At 31.9% G+C, this 17,300-nt stretch overlaps 2 long non-coding RNA genes across 2 annotated transcripts; both read left to right on the top strand.

Moving 5' to 3' along the window:
* Window positions 1-39: 39 nt before the first annotated feature.
* On the top strand, window positions 40-4,712 carry LOC127721020 (uncharacterized). The gene is made up of 4 exons (XR_007991038.1): window positions 40-113; window positions 1,454-1,523; window positions 3,812-3,964; window positions 4,610-4,712. It is a non-coding gene; the product is annotated as an uncharacterized LOC127721020 (long non-coding RNA).
* A 2,436-nt stretch (window positions 4,713-7,148) lies between these two features.
* LOC127721021 (uncharacterized) lies at window positions 7,149-13,889 on the top strand. Its single transcript, XR_007991039.1, has 3 exons — window positions 7,149-7,234; window positions 7,900-7,998; window positions 13,851-13,889. It is a non-coding gene; the product is annotated as an uncharacterized LOC127721021 (long non-coding RNA).
* Window positions 13,890-17,300: the final 3,411 nt, after the last annotated feature.

Here is a 17,300-nt window from a genome sequence, read left to right on the forward strand (position 1 = left end):
AAGATTAAATCATTATAATTAATTATAGAACAAATAGTTCACAATATCTATATGTTGTATATAGTTTAGACTAAAATGGCGTCAGCAGACTTTTTCCGATGGACAGAATGCAAGTAGGTTTATATTAATCGTTATCAGAAATGTTTAAGATTGAAGTAAATTCGAAAAGGATATCAGTAAAAGAACAATAAACACCAATCTAACGATATAAATAGAAATAAATATATAAATCAAAGTTTAAATGATATTGTAATTGAAATATAGTTATATAGATCATATTTGTTTTTTGTTATATAGTTTTCTATATGAATCTGCCGTCGGTTTTCTTGTTTGAATTGTTCTACATTTTGTCATGTTGGAGCATTTTATTATTTGCTATGCAGTATGAGTTTAGCTAATTGTTGAAGGCCGTAAGGCGACATGTAGATGCTTACATGTAAGTCATTTTTATATCATACAATATCTTCTTTTTTTTTGTTATATTCTCACCAATCATTCCGATTTTAGTGCAATTGATGCTTTATATTTCTAAAGGGGTCGTTTTTAAATCCGTGTCCATTGTATAGGGACACAATGACTCATTTGAGAATATATACTGCCAAAATCTTTCGTTCATTGATCATAATTTTTACCCTTTTAACTTATATAAATATATATATACTAGTGTATACGTGATGTGATTATGAATTCCGCATAAAACAGAACGAAATATAAACGAAAAAAAGACAAAACATTCTTCAGATACTCTAAAGCATAGAAAGGTTTGTTTTGTTGCTTTTATGAATGTTCTTAAAAGATACCTAGCTTGTTTGATTCACCCATTAGAAAGGTTTGTTTTGTTGCATTTATGAATGTTCTTAAAAGATACATAGCTTGTTTGATTCACCCATTGCAAGCAATGAACAATTTAAGTCAATGTTTCGTTTGCTTAATAGTTATAATCTAAAATAACACTAGATAACAAGCTAAAAAATAATCATCTAAAAACAGAGGCATCCACATGTTGGTAGTATAACAAATTACGTGAACTATGTAACGTGAGTAGGAATGAGATTGCACATATTAACCAACTGTTTTCCTCGGAAAATGCCTGTACCAAGTCAGGAATATTACAGTTGTTTTCCATTCGTTCTGTTGGTTGATTAAGTATAACGTTTGATATTGTCAGTTTTTATGATCTTCCCCCTCTTAAATTTAACTTGTAGTTTAAGTATTTATGTTATACTTTTATCTTCGCAACCGATTGCAACCACACCGGACGAGAATTATCATCAAATTTGTACTTTCCTTGAGCAACACGATGTTTAAGATAAATCATATTCTGTTTATTAGAGCCAATAATTATTCTAATTCTTTGTTGTGTAACATGTCTTACCACGTGAATCATTATAATCTCCAAACCATAACATTATCTATATTTTTAAATGTAATTGATATTTTACTTTTTTATCAGGATCGGTTAAAACAAAACATTTGAAAGCAGGGATGTATGAATAACACGATAGAAGCTGTATGACCAAGAGGTAACTAAAGCATATTAAACTATAAACAATAGTTGATATTCTTAAATGTCTAGGCTGTTTTACTGATTATAATTTAATTTCATGTAGAAAGTCTATAAGTTCAAGGTTTCAAAGCAGGTATCAATTACACATTATTAATGATCGACGAAAATAAGGTCATGGTCACATGAACCTTCCTGGCGAACATGTATACAATCATTCCATACACAATATGTGGTTGACCTTTTTACCTCTGTTTCCGAAAAAGGAGACAAAACATGCCAACTCAATGATAGCCATCATCCATGAAAATAAAATCAATATCAGAGTAACCCTGCCAGATAGAAGTGTACACATAACAATAATTCCATACACTAAATATAGTTGACATATCGCTTATACTATTCTAAGAAACGAATAGTAATATTTAAGTCTTAGATACATGATTTTTTTATTATTTGTTTTTGGTTTTGAACGAGCAATTCAGTAAATAAACTCATAATAGATACGAGGATGAAAATTTTGTACGCCTGACGCGTGTTTTGTCAACAAAAAACGCATCAGTGACGCTCGAGTAAAACAGTTAAAAAGTAGTAATAAGTTACACAGTTTAAGTGCATTACGGACACCCAATATAGGAGCACTGAGAACACACAATATAATATACAGCAACACTGAATAACAGGCTCATGACTTGGGACAGGAACATGCTGTGAGTATTCTCAGATCTCTATTTTGTTTTTGTGTTATTGTTAGTTGGTTTTTGTGCTTTGTATCGATCTGATATGTTGAGCCCTTTTAACTTTTTTTATAGTTTGTTCTTATATTGTGATATTGTGCTGTTGCACCAATATCCTAGGTTGAGGGAGGCAAAAGCGCCCGCAAATATATTTACCCCCACTCCTCCACATTGTATATGTGCCTGTTCTTATTGTTTATCATTTTGTACAGTTTGTTCGTGTGTTGTTCTGATGCACCGCTGTCCAAGTTTTGGGGAGGGTTTTTCGCCCGCTTAAATGTTTTACCCCGCCACCTTCTGTATGTGCCTGTCGTCGATTGCTGCTGTATATCATATTTGTTTTTCTTTTTTTGATTTGTTCATAATTCAAGCTTTTAGTTTTCAAGTTTGAATGGTTTTACGTTTGTCACTTTTGGGCCTTTTAAAAGTTTGCTATGCTGTTTGGGCTCATTATTGATTGCCGTACGGTTACTTATACATGTAGTTGTTAACTTCTACGTCATATGTAATGAAACATGATGAACCCTTCCAGACAGGTATGTCCATTTTACAATCATTCCATTAACTTAACAAAATTTACCTAATGCTGATAATATCTGGGAATTGGACGTAATAACAAAAAACTGAAAGGTGAGATAAATGTTTTACTGACGGCTATGAACATCGTACACATCATTTTATTTCTCAAATTAAGGTTACATTGATTATTGTGTCTGCGAAACGTTATTCAGTCAAACATGAGAATGATCTAAATGTCAGATGAACCCTTGAATGCACGTGGGGTCATGGAATCGATTAGTGGATTTAGTTTAAAGTTTATCACTGATCCATGAAATGAGGTCAAGGTTAGGTTAACCTTGTCTGCCCAATGTGTAAACGTGGAGATGCTTGTCTAAAAAGAAGTATTTTTGCATTCCTACTTTTATGCCGATGTGATTCTAATGCTAGTGTCTGTGCACCTATATTACTGACATGTTTATTTTCAACAAAGCTCACTGTGTTGCTGGTCGCTTATTCCAAATAGTAGTACCAACAATTGAGACACCAACTCTTGATTTTCAAAACCGTTAATTGATTGGCACTCCTTGTCAATGCTGACTTAAACGTTAAAATACTCTGCATTTTTAATATATATAAAAGAAGATGTGGTATGATTGCCAATGAGACAACTCTCCACAAGAGACCAAATGACACAGAAATTAACAACTGTAGGTCACCGTACGGCCTTCAGCAATTAGCAAAGCCCATACCGTAAAGTCAGCTATAAAAGGCCCCGAAAGGACAAATGTAAAACAATTCAAACGAGAAAACTAACGGCCTAATTTATGTACAAAATAATGAACGTAAAACAAATATGAAACACAGCAACAAACGACAACCACTGATTTACAAGCTCCTGACTTATGTTTTCTACCTATAAATACAATTAATCCCCACGTACCAAAACTAGATGTTCAATATCGATTAAAAATTTTATAGAAAAAGATAAAAACAAATATGGACACACTTAATAAATCGAATGTGAAGTTATCTAAAAATGGATAAACGCAAAGACAATTACTTATTTCAGGTAAACATGATGGCAGAAAGAAAGTCTTCTTCTTCTACTGATGCAAATTCTAGGAAACAACTTGTAGCAGCTATCAAGAATGGAGAATTGTCAAAAATAGAGAACTTAGTCTCACTTAAGAAAGATATACTTAACCATAAACACCATAGAACAGTAAGTATACACCGAAATATTATGTCAGGTATTGTGTGAAACTTAATGGTCGTTAAACTTAAAAATGTATATAGTAATATACAAACATACCAAAGCCTATAATATCTAATCCATTACACATTAATTGAAAAATTTACGGACGCCTTTATTTAGTTGGCCGTTCATGAAATATCTGAGTCACAAATGACGACGGATATGTTCTAATTTTCGTAACAACAATCCAGTCCTCTTTCTCTTTATTGAGACATCAACGAATTGAACTTATCACCGAATTTGTACTTACCATGAGCAACTTGACGGATGACACATCTGCACCAGAATCTGGTTACCCTTTCATAGTACCAGAGATCGCCCCTGGTTTTTGATTGGAATCGCATTGCTCAGTCTAGTTTTCTAGGTAGAATTTTGTAGACTGTTGTTTTTACGGTCATTGTATTATGCTACTTCAGGCATTGACAATTGGTCATTGTAAGACAAGACAAATGTGTAGATATATTTGTTATGGACATAGGAAACTTTCTTTGCAATAATTTGTAAGAACCTGCAATAAATGAAATTAATAAAAAAAAAAATGATTAATTTCCAGCCTACCAAAAAATGCCTTTGCATATAAAACAAAATTTTACTTTCAATCTACACTTGTAGAAGGAGACCCTCTTGCACGTGGCCATAAGATACCACAGAACGGAATGTGTTGATAAGATGATTTTTCTTGGAGCTTTGACAAACTGTAAAGACAGAATCGTGAGTATAACAAATACGAATTGTGTAGATTCTTTAAAATATCTATGCATTTCACATTTTCAAGACCAACCTTTGGTCAACATGTATTTTTGAATATTACAGTTATTTTAACAAAGATTGACGGGAAAATTAAGAATAAAATTCTTTAAATCATAGACTATCAAATAGATTTCTAACATTTATAAAGCGGTATATATCATACTTTTCAGATACAATCTAAAAATAAAAAAAAATAAAATATGATCTCAATATTCATATTTCAAGTGTTATCGGTAAATAACTTTATTTTGGTCAACAATGGCTTTTATAATATCTTGAAATTAAATCATTTGATCGGATGACGTGAAATACCATACTTCTTATTTGAATAAACTTTCGAAGCCTTATATGGTGTGATAATCAGTCTGCAGTAACTGAAAAAAAATGAATCGGGTTATTGAAATGTTAAATCTATTGTTTTTTTATTAACTACTTATAAAATTACAACAGCTCTAATTCAGTAAGCATTGAAAACAACGGAAAGCTTAGAATATAAAATCGAAAATATATCACTACAATATATAGTGTAACTAACGAAACTTTTATTTTCATATCGCCTAGTAGACAAAGTGGTCGACTGCAGACACGGAGTTGCATGCAAAATTGCAGATTTAACATTGTTGGCTAAATTTTAGACGACGTATATATGAGAAGCATTTAAATAACCAAGGAAAAATCTGTAAAGTTTAAATATGATCTTGAAATATCTTTGTGTTTCAGAACATGAGCTGTAAGATCAATATATTTGCCGTCTATTTATTTAATTAAAGGGTGATTGATTTTTTAAAGAATTCAAACTGAGTTATCTCTCATTGGTTAGTTATATACTTTGATTTTCACCACAGTTGAAGTAAAATTTTACAATCTCGATGGAAAATCTCTACAAACATAGCAGCTTAAAACTAACAACTCGATTCATACAAAAGTAAGCACCATAGAGGTGTGTCTCTTGGTGTTTTTATTTTAAAATAGTGAATTAATCATTCAATGATTAAAACATAGGTCGCTAGATTGAAGGCTGAGTTGTCATGATGTCGAAGTATAAGTCTTTAAAATCCGAGGTTATGTGATAGAGAATTCTGTCGTAGGGTTGTCACATATTTAGACATAAAAAATTAAAGCATATTGATATGACTGCATGGGGAGTATCGTCATCTTTTGCGACGACTAAAACAGATGAAATGCATGGAATTTCATGTACATGCCACAATACATCCTGTACTGGGTTACAATCTTAAATAAAGCCGATGTAGACAGGACATAGTTCGAGTAATCAAAGCTATATAGCCTAGTATGCCGATTGGCCAAGGTTTCAGAACATAAAGCAGAGAGAGTAGCCACAATCTCACAGAAGCATGGGTTTAAATCCCGCACAGGGAAGGACGAAAAATTTACTACCGCAAATATATGTATATATAATGAGTCACTTATTTTCCCTACTATCACTCATTTTCCTACCATCACTTGTTTCCAGTAACTCAGGCTTCCGTACAAGACTCTAACAGTTTTAAGGAATTTTTGAATTATACCAGTTTAAATTACAGGGTTCTATTCATTTGGGAGGGATGTACAAGTACGCAGTCACGTTCAATTATTAAACCTGTAATAAAACTGTTTTAATTTCTCTACCGTTGTCAAATTTGAAATATTATACCAGCTTAGATCAGTCAGTGCTGTTTGTTGGGAATGTATTTCCACGCAACCGTTGTTGTAACATCTTAACTGTGGTCACCTTTGAAATTTTAGAGTTGTACCAGTTCATATCGCACATTACTATTTTTATTTGAAGCATATCTTTGCAGTCTCTGTTGTAAATAGCTATATAACCTACTTAAATAAAAAAAAATAGAATTGTACAAGCGTCTCTATGATGTTCAGTTTTGAATGCTTTATTGTATAAATTTCAAGATTGTTGTAGTTTTATAATCAGTTTAGATTGATATGATTTATTTTACATCGTGATCATACTGATGAAGGATATCTGTTATCCGAAATATTTAACATTTGTTTAGTTTATTATTATTTTTTGGTGATGTTGTACCCTTTTAGACTTGTTATATATTATATTTTGTAGTGTACTGTATCATAATTATATGATCCATCGCCCCGTAAGATTTATCGTTGACTATTATTCAGTCATTATATATATATATATAGAATGCATGATCAAATTCCTCATGTTCATAAATAAGGCTGAGCATGCATCCATTTTGAATGTAAGCAAGAATGACAAAACAGTCAATAGACTTATCTGTGTATTGAGAACCTCAAAGCAGACTTATCTGTATATTGAGAACCTCAAAGCAGGATAACAAGTATTATTCTTATGCAATCAAATGTTTGTTTTTCAAAGTCATATGAAGTATATTGTGATGTGCATTTTAGGGGAATAAACCAATACATACTGCTGCTATTTATGATCATGCTGATGGTATCAAAATATTGTTGAGAAGGAATAAGGAATGTGTAAACAAAACCAACAATCGAGTAAGAATCAATTACTTTTGTCAAGAATATTATTTCCATAGAATATTCTATGAATCCATAAAAAATCTATCTCGGTTATGTAATTATTGTTGTACGCAGATACGAGATAATATAAGCGCACTGGAGTACGGAATATAAGAAAAATTATTTTAGTACTACAAACAATCTTTGTTAACAAGTATGTAGAAAAGTATCGCATATCTGCTTCTGTTTTAATGAAATATATATAGTGGCGTCAAAAAAATACATAATTTGAAAAATTTCAAGTAATTCTATGAAATTTTCCCCTTAGTGATTAGAACATGTAGAATGTCTGATTTCAATTAACAAGAGACACGGCGTAGCTTTGACATTAATAAGCTAAACTGATCATATAGTTCATTGTAGTTGCTAAAAAGATCAAAACGGTGACCACAATATTGCATTCCATATGTTATATACCATAGAATAATTGTAAAGTGGCTTATAATCCCTGAGTTTATATTATTCTCTTTCTAAAGCGGAACCATTTTGCAAGGTTTCATTTTTGCATGAATCTGATTTCCCCCTTAAATATCAAATTAACGCGAGGAAATATTTTCACGATTTTGTCTTTATCGAGAAATTAGCGAAAATAAACCTCTCGCGAAAATTTCTGACTTAATAGAAGGTTATTTTTCAAACAGAAAGAAACACCTTTACATATAGCTGTCAGATATGGTCATACAAAATGTGCTGAATTGCTGATTGAAAATGGGGCTTCATTACATGCAGTTGATAATATTGTAAGATAATATATTACATGTTACATATCACTTTGTTGAACTAGCTCTCGGCCAAGCTCAAATAATATTAACTAATTTTTACATGAACTCGACCTATACTATAACAGTTATCAACCTGTTTTCAATGTCTGAACCATACTTGACCAATTCTTAATCATACCCTACCAGTTAATTTCTATGTTATCTAACCTGAACGTGTAATTTACAATTATTTATTCAAAAACACATTACTTCCCTTTTGTATATTTTTCTGTTATAAATAAAATGCAATCATGGCTCATTTTGAAACTAAAAAATATCACAATTTTCAAATAAATAATAATTCTATTGTACAAGATGTTTCTTCGTGAAAGGTGCATGTGCTAAATTTATTGAAATATCCATTTTAACAAATCAATAAGTTAACATAGAACATGAGATGTATACAATGTATTTTTCCTCACGTTTAGACTTAATGTGAATATAGTCATGCGAATTCTTTAACAATATCACATATTCACTATGGAAATATACAACATTGATATTCAAAAATGATAATGCAAATTAAAAAAGTGCCTTTCAATCTGCTAAAATTATGAAAATATCCACTGAGATAAAAAAAACTTTTATTAAATTTTAATTGTGTTGAATATACGGTCACATAACAGGTATTTTAAAATTGTCAGCTGTTTTTCAAATATAATAAAATTACACGAGATTAAGGTAGAAAATTATAAGTAAAATGTAGATAAATTTTATCTGAAATTTATGAATCACTTTTTTGACAATCAGCTATATGCAGATTCTTTTTGTTTCAAAAAAATAAAGTTATCATAGTAAGTATTATCGTGTCAAATACAAGATTATAACTTTGTTATTTTTCTTTACTGAATAATATGTCACTTTCAAATTATCACGGAAAATCAGTGTATACAAAGTGCGAATCCAGACATTTCATTTTCATTGTCATATGCGAGTATTACTATTGAAGAATAAAGGATGACGGGAAAAAATGTGTTTGTTTCCGTTTTGAAAATACAAAATAATTGATTTGAATGTATGTTTTAGCACAATTTCTTTACAATATGACTTATCATTGTACACTAACAGGTTTAAAGTCCAAAAACGTGTAATTAAAGCAACATAATCTATGATATCGATTACTGAAAGCAATTCATTTTAACTACAAGTACGATGCATTATCACTGTAATTGCGATCATTTCTGATGTGGGATTTTTGTAGTTGTTATAAATTTTCATTGTGGTTTTATGTGAGAATTGGACATGCAAAAACTAACAATATCATTTGATAATTTAATATTGTTGATATTTACAATTCATAATCCAAACTTATCGTGCATGCTTAATAGACTATACACGAAGTATAAAAATGTAATGTACACGTTGTATACATTTTAAGAGTTCCAATATTTACTGAATGATAAACGCACTTATGTTTACAAACCTTGGTTACAAAAACTCCCTTAAAATTGCAAACATTAAATAACTTTAAGTAACAACTGATATATTTGCAGATCGTAAGCGTATCCCCCCCCCCCAGAATATATCCCGCATACCTAGTTCATAACCATTATTATGATTTTCTAAAATACTCATCATTGTAAGAAATTGTTAACTGTACCGTTCGTTACGGATATTCGTAAAAGTACCGTCAAAGATCGGCTTACCCTTCCGGAGTACCTGAGATCACCCCTGGTTTTTGGTGGGGTTCGTGTTGCTCGGTCTTTCGTTTTCTATGTTGTGTTTTGTGTACTATTGTTTGTCGTTTCGTCGATTTTGGTTTTTGGTTTTTTGCTATGGCATTTTCAAGTTTGTTTTTCGACTTATGAGTTTGAATATCCCTTTGGGGTCCTTCGCCTCTCTTTTCTTGTATCCTACGTTGGTAAAAACATCGGGAAGAACTATTTAGAAATATCTATGTTTTATCTTTTGTAGCAACTTACCTATTTGACATTTTTAACATTTCATATTGAAAATTAAAAGACCTGAATTTTGTGTGTGTTGCACGTGAAACAGAAGAGCCCACTCATCGGGTGCACGTGATTGTAATCCAGTTTCTGAGAGATTTCGCGAAAATATCCCTAAAAATCTAGTATTTTGATCTTGAGGTCAAGGTCACACGAACGTCATGATGATATACAACACAGTGTCTTGAGTTGAAACATGTCAATATCATGCATATTAAAAGAGTTTGTAAGTGTCATGGATTGAATATATTCTGGTGTAAAAAAATCATAAACTCAATGCATTTTTACGGCGAATTTTCCTTGAAAAGTTTCAGTACTTGCTTACATAAGCTTTGGAAATTTATCACGCAGTAGTTATATATAAATAAGAAGATGTCGTAGGAGTGCCAATGAGACAACTCTCCATCCAAGTCACAATGTATAAAAAGTTAAAATTTATAGGTCAAAGTACGGCCTTCAACACGGAGCCTTGGCTTACACCGAACAGCAAGCTAAAAAAGGCCCCAAATGACTAGTATAAAACAATGCAAACAGGAAAACCAACGGTCTAATCTATATAAAAAACGAGAAACGAGAAACACTTATGAACCACACCAACAAACGACAACCACTGAACAACAGGCTCTTGTATGTACATATTTCAACCATATTGATCGTCTTAGACATCGGAATCGGATTTCTTTTAAACCGAGTTTTACTGTGCGTATTGCTGTGTGTTTGTTTATTCCACATTGGCTAGAGGTATGAGGATTGGGTTGAGATCTCACAAAACCTGTTTAACCCCGCCGCATGTTTGCACCTGTCCTAAGTAAGGAACCTCTAGCCTCTGTTAGTCGTGTGTGTTTTTTTAATTTTGGTTCATTTGCATGTTTCAGGGTTAAGTGTGGCGTCCATTTCGCTGTTCTAGTATAAATTACGGGTGCGGGATTTTCTCGCTGCATTGAAGACCTAGTGGTGGCCTTGGGCTCTTTGGTCGAGTTTTTGACACACTCCCCGTTTCTATTATCTATTCTATTAGAATAGTCAAAACGCACAACGAACAGTACAAGAAATTGCAATGAACGGTAATAAACAAACAAACTATAAAGACAACGAACCATGACGAAATTTGGAGTTTCGTCTTTAAAAATCTATAAATGAAATATAACAACGGATTTCTCATCAGTGAGTCGTCCTGAGCATGCATAGAATATTTACCACTGGACGTTAAGCAACCAACAATCAATCATTAGTTTTTGACAATTTTTAATAGACCTGTGTATGAATTACTTGTAAACATCGCGAAACAAAGACTATGTGTAACACAAAATTGATTAAAATATAAATAAAAGCATTGTATGTTGACTCAAAAAACTAAAGTATTAGGACGTTCTAAAATGTACGATACGAAGTAACGTCCGGAATCTACTGCACGGCGGTTATACCCGTGATTTAAAAGCAATAAACGGTTTTCAATATGTCTTTGTAATTTCAAATTAGGTATTTGCAACAATATGCAAGGCATTCAAGCATAAATTAAGGTGAATCAACAGCTGTTTGAACGTTCTTTACTGTGTAAGATGCAACTCATGATTATGCATCCATTAATGACGTTTCATTAGTAAGTGATGTATAGTACCCTAGATAAAGATCGAAACTGTAAAACTTAAGCACAGTTTGGTTTTCGGTGGCCAAGGATGTGCTTAACTGTCCAATGTGTATGTGTTCAATAATAAAATGTCATTGGAAGATATTTTACCTTACACATATATCCGGACGAGTAATTAGAAAAAAAAATTGAAAAGTTTAAATTTAGCAATAAATGCTATTTTTACGGAATTCATTTTTGTAATTTCACTCATAAAGTAAGCATTATCAAATCCTTCTGACTCTATTAATTTTGTGAGCGAGTCGGCTGAATAAATACTATATTTGATGATAATGAATAGGATTCCTAATGTGAAAATGCATCGCAAATATAATAGAAATGATCGCCCTTACAGTGGAAATGAAAGTAATGTATCAGTAATTGACAGTAAACATAAATCGCAATACAGAAGTAGCATAGTGGAATTGAACTCAATAGCAACAAACTAAACGACAAAACCTGTTTTGAGTTAAACAACATTAATGATTATGTTAAAATGTATATTTTTCTGAAAATAAACTTTACTGCTGCTTTTATATCTCATGCACGCTCTGTTCGTGGAATATTCTTAAAAAGTATCTATTTGTGTATCGATTTCACACCTGCATGGCTGTAGGCGCGATATAAACCCGTCTGCATCTCTTACCTGTATCATGAATTTATCAAAACAGTACGATTGATATACTATGTCTTATTTGATTCAAAAATCATCAATTTTTCGTCTGTTAATTTATCATTATACATCAGATATACATGATATTTAGGTTATCTTACCAATGTTGTAATTAGATCTTTGAATATAGTTTACATTGGCACTAATATCGATTTTGTCATCAGCAAATTAAAACATAACTAAATTTGTTTTCATACAATCTTTTCAAACGGGATGTATAAAGACACACCCACGTTCGTTTTGATCTAAAAGAGGTTAAACTCCTAACTATCCTACTGTCTGTCGATACATTTATTTTTGGCATTGGACTAGTCATATCTTCTTTGACTGTCCATGACGTTAAAATACTAAATCCCTGGGATGTGTTTTAGGTGATTTTAGTCTCTGATGCATGATTTTTTATTATTAATTGTTTTGGCTTTTAACTAGCTGTCAGTAACTGCGAGTACTCTCAAATCGTACTTTCTTGTTTATTGGACCTGTTGATACTAATTGTATTGCTTTTTTGTTATTTAATGTTATTCAGGGTTATATCTGGTCTATATACCAGCTTTGATAAGTGTTTGGTATTACTATAAAGTTTCACTTCGTACTATGAACATCAAAATTATCTATTTTGTAAAAATATTTCCTTTCTTTATTGGAACTGTACACGTAAACCTAACAACAAAATTATTTTCATTTACCTGTGTTTAAAGTTATTGCAAATGGCTGATATTTTTGTTCGAGCATATTGTTTTTCTTTAATTGTTTAACATTTCATACCGATATAACATGTTACTTTTATTATTCTTCCCTTAGTTTATTTATTTTGTATTTTACATTGTATCATAGGTCAAATTTATTTGTTCAGTGTATGTTCAATGGTGTTAATATGTCCTTTGATTGAGTTAAGATATTTCAGTTGATATTTTATAGTGTGTCTTTCTATGTTGTGATGTTACACTATTGTTTCGGAAAAAGGGTGAAGGTTTGGTATCATTAAAACGTTTAAACACGCTGCATTTGTTTGCACCTGTCCTAAGTCAGGAATCTGATGTTCAGTAGTTGTCGTTTGTTGATGTGGTTCATAAGTGTTTCTCGTTTCTCGTTTTTTATATAGATAAGACCGTTGGTTTTCCCGTTTGAATGGTTTTACACTAGTAATTTTTGGAGCCCTTTATAGCTTACTGTTCGGTGTGAGCCAAGGTTCCGTGTTGAAGACCGTACTGTGACCTATAATGGTTTACTTTTATAAATTTTGACTTGGATGGAGAGTTGTCTCATTGGCACTCATACCACATCTTCTTATATCTATGACAGATACAATAAAAATGATATTTCAGGATTCGCACTTTATATACACTGGGACTTATTAATATCGATCATTTTTTTTCCAAATTAAAGGATTCTTTTGCTTTTAATAATGTTCGCTAATAATTTCAGAAATATATACCAGGTATACAAAATGAATGAAATGAGATGTGTGGTATTGGTCAGTGCGACAGTAACCCAGAAACCCAAGGCAAACCAATAATCTCAATATACACCACTTTTATAATAAAACCATTTTGTTTTCTAAATAATTCAAAAAATTTACATACAGGGAGATACTCCAATACACACAGCAATCCAATACAGACAAACGGGCTGTCTACAACTGCTTCTAGAAAATGGGAGCTCAGTTGTTGTCCTGAATAGAACAGTAAGTACAGATGTTCAATAGAAACATATTCCTTCATCTGGAACTTAGCGTTAAGCAAACTCATGGATGATGTTTTGGTTCGCATAGGAACTTATATATAAATTACAAGGTAATACTAATCAGAAGTCAAAAATCAAAATCTAAAAAAAGATTTTCTGCACCTTTAATTTCAAAATCGAAGGTTTGAATTCAAACTTACTTATATACCACAACCAACATCTAAATATCATAGGCATATTTAAGCTGTTTTAGATTTACAAAAAATCTAGTTTAGCATGTGAAAATGACACGTGTATGTATTATTTTTTTAAACATTGTTTAATGTTATGTAAATTTTGAAATGTGCTCTTCGGAATTTTCTAAAGAAATAATTGATGACAAGCGTGTTTAACATGAATAGACACAATTCGCTTTTTTGTTTAGTGTCAATTTTCGTGATTGGTTGATAAATAACTTGTACTGATAAAATAGACAACATCAAGCTTGCAATACAACATGAAATTGTCAAAATATTTTCAATTTTCTCAAAAAGTAATGGTGAATGTGCATAGCGTAATTCGTTCTTCGTTGCGATTCAGTGAGAAGCATAATTATGAAATGTAAAGCAAATTGAATATTCATAAAAAATAACAAGTTAGATGTTCAGAAATTTAAAGTAGTTTTCAATGAGATGTTTGCTAAACGAACATTACTTTGATTAACCATAACATTAGTTTCAGCTAAAAACGATTGCATGTGATTTTTGGGGAAATGTAATTAAATGTCCATCATTCCAGCAGCACCTGCGTATGAACTACATTTCAGACGAACGATAATAATATATTATATATATTTTCATGATGTCTATAAAAGATGATTGGTGCTCACAAGGGAGCAATTGAAAAAGGGTTCATAATTATACAGTCGAACTCTTAACATCGATTGTGGCATCACAGAATGCGACAAACTACAGGAGTTCTACTTACCATGACCAACAGGACGGCGTACCCTCCAGGATCACCTGACTTCATCTCCAGTTTTTGTTTTGATGGGGTTTTTATTTCTCTATCTTTTACTTCTCTGTGTAGTGTTTTGTGAAATATAGTTGACTCTTTGGTCATGGTGTTATCTATTTTTCTGTCGACTTATGGTTATATATTGCCCCTTGGTATCTTTGTTTGCCCTCCTTTTTACTCAATGATTTCAGTTCTGACATCGAAATGTCTTAAATGTCAATCAAGCAATGAATGTTTGTATTTTATTTTGATTTTATGGATACGTTTTGTGATTGTCGAGACTTTCAATATTGGTCTATATCTATACATGTATACTCTAGTTTGATGCTCATGGCCCTGTCAGCTAAACAAAATCTAGGAAATATAAAAACAACAAATAAAAAAAGCTTTGTCGCTGAAAAAAATAACTATGATTGCCCCGTTAATACACCAGAAATTATTATGAAAATGAAAATGTAAAAAAAAAACCACTTTGTACATTTGGTTCGTTCGAAGTACTTCATTAGATATTCTTTCTTCAACACAAACATCTGAAAGTCAAAGATGTATAAATATTTAAATGCATGAGGAGCTATCTGAACAAAAAGGTACCTAAGAAGAATAGCAAAATTCATTTAAGATCAAATTCTTAATAATTTCTAAATTTATCAACGGGGAACAAAGTATTGTACAACTCAAGTCAAAACCGAAGCACTATTGAGCTTTTGTACACTTCTTCAACAACGGTATCGGCTCAGCGGCGCTATAAAATGAGAACTTTTTTATAAATATGGTGCGTCAAAATCGCTTTTCTTAACAAACTAAAAACTTTAAAAGTACCCGAATACTGAGATAACAAGCACTAGATTTTTTAGATAGGAATATCAAAGATACGTTTCCATATCCTCTTACTGGAAATAAGAGGCAACATTAGTTAGCCGATGTTCAAAAATATCAAATCCCATTTGAATTTTAAAACCAATGGAAAACACCTTAGAAAATCGCATGAGCTGGACCGGCGGCGTCGAAAGAGTAATCATCCCCTGCATTAACCCCTATGTGACACCAGACTCAGTAACATATGGCTAGATGGGGAGTTTGAAACAATCTGCAAATTTTACAGATCAGATTACTATTCTGGTGTATAAGGATTTACCACAACAAAAATATGTCTCTAGTTAGTTGAGGTACATACACTTCTTATTTACAGAGTTCAAACAATCATATTTCGTACCGTTCAACCAACTCGGTGACCGTAAAACTTGTAAAGTGTCAATTTTAGTTCTGCACAACCTTAATGGAGGAATTTTAGTATTAGGAACACACCCTGTTAATGACGTCCGTATAAAAGAACGAAGTCTTAAGGCAAAACAGTTCATATATACAAAATTTGGGATCTAGTCAATGACATGCTGGGCAGAAGATGTTTTGATACTTGAGGATGATGAAGGTAAATCCAGAAAAGCGCATCGGACGCACCAAATTGTAATGTGCTCTGCATGTACATATATCTGTTGATAAACTGTACACCGTCCTCTTCGCGTGTGAATTATCTGGTGAATTTAGACTTTTTTTAATCTTTTATCGTCACGACTTCCCCTTTCAATTGATACCTGTAATGCATAAATACTTTTAAATCTTCATCAACAGAATGATTCGCCTTTGGAAGCTGCCGAAGATCTGCATGATAAATCATTGGTTGCTATTTTACAAGTAAGATGTTATGTTCAACTAAATGAGCTATTTTCATATTTTGACAGGTTTGGACTGATCTGATATGAAAGAAACGATGCATGGGATATATGTTATGCATAAAGAATCAAATGCATATTTGCCATCTTATTGACATGTTGAACTCTCCCTATATTTTAAATTAGTTTTCAAGGAAACAACATGATTTAAATCTACCCAAATTAAAAAAAATATCTTAAATAAGAACAGTTACTGTAAATAGACAATTATATAAATGTAGATATCCCTACAAGAATAAGAATACTAAATAAGAAGGTGTTTTTAGTCATCTTTTGTCTTATTATATCACGGTAAAATAACAACCAATTAATCCAAAAATGTTGGTTTTGCAAAATAGAAACCCAACTTCTAGGGATATTATACAACACTGAACAGGAAAAAAAATTATATTTCTAATATTCATACCACATGTTTTTCAACTTTAATCGGCTACTCTGTGCCTAAGATAATTCCAAACAATATTGCTATTGCTGACGAGAGAGCAAGCACGATCTCTAATCTCATATGTTTGCTAGTGTTGTCAGTTTTGCCAGGAAACAAAGTGTAACGAGCACACATTTTCTGAATAACATTTTTGTAGGCTACACGTCATGAGACAACAACGAAAACAACACTTAAAACAACG

Source organism: Mytilus californianus, unplaced genomic scaffold (genome assembly GCF_021869535.1).
Source record: "Mytilus californianus isolate M0D057914Y unplaced genomic scaffold, xbMytCali1.0.p SCAF_11, whole genome shotgun sequence".
NCBI classification, from domain to species: domain Eukaryota; kingdom Metazoa; phylum Mollusca; class Bivalvia; order Mytilida; family Mytilidae; genus Mytilus; species Mytilus californianus.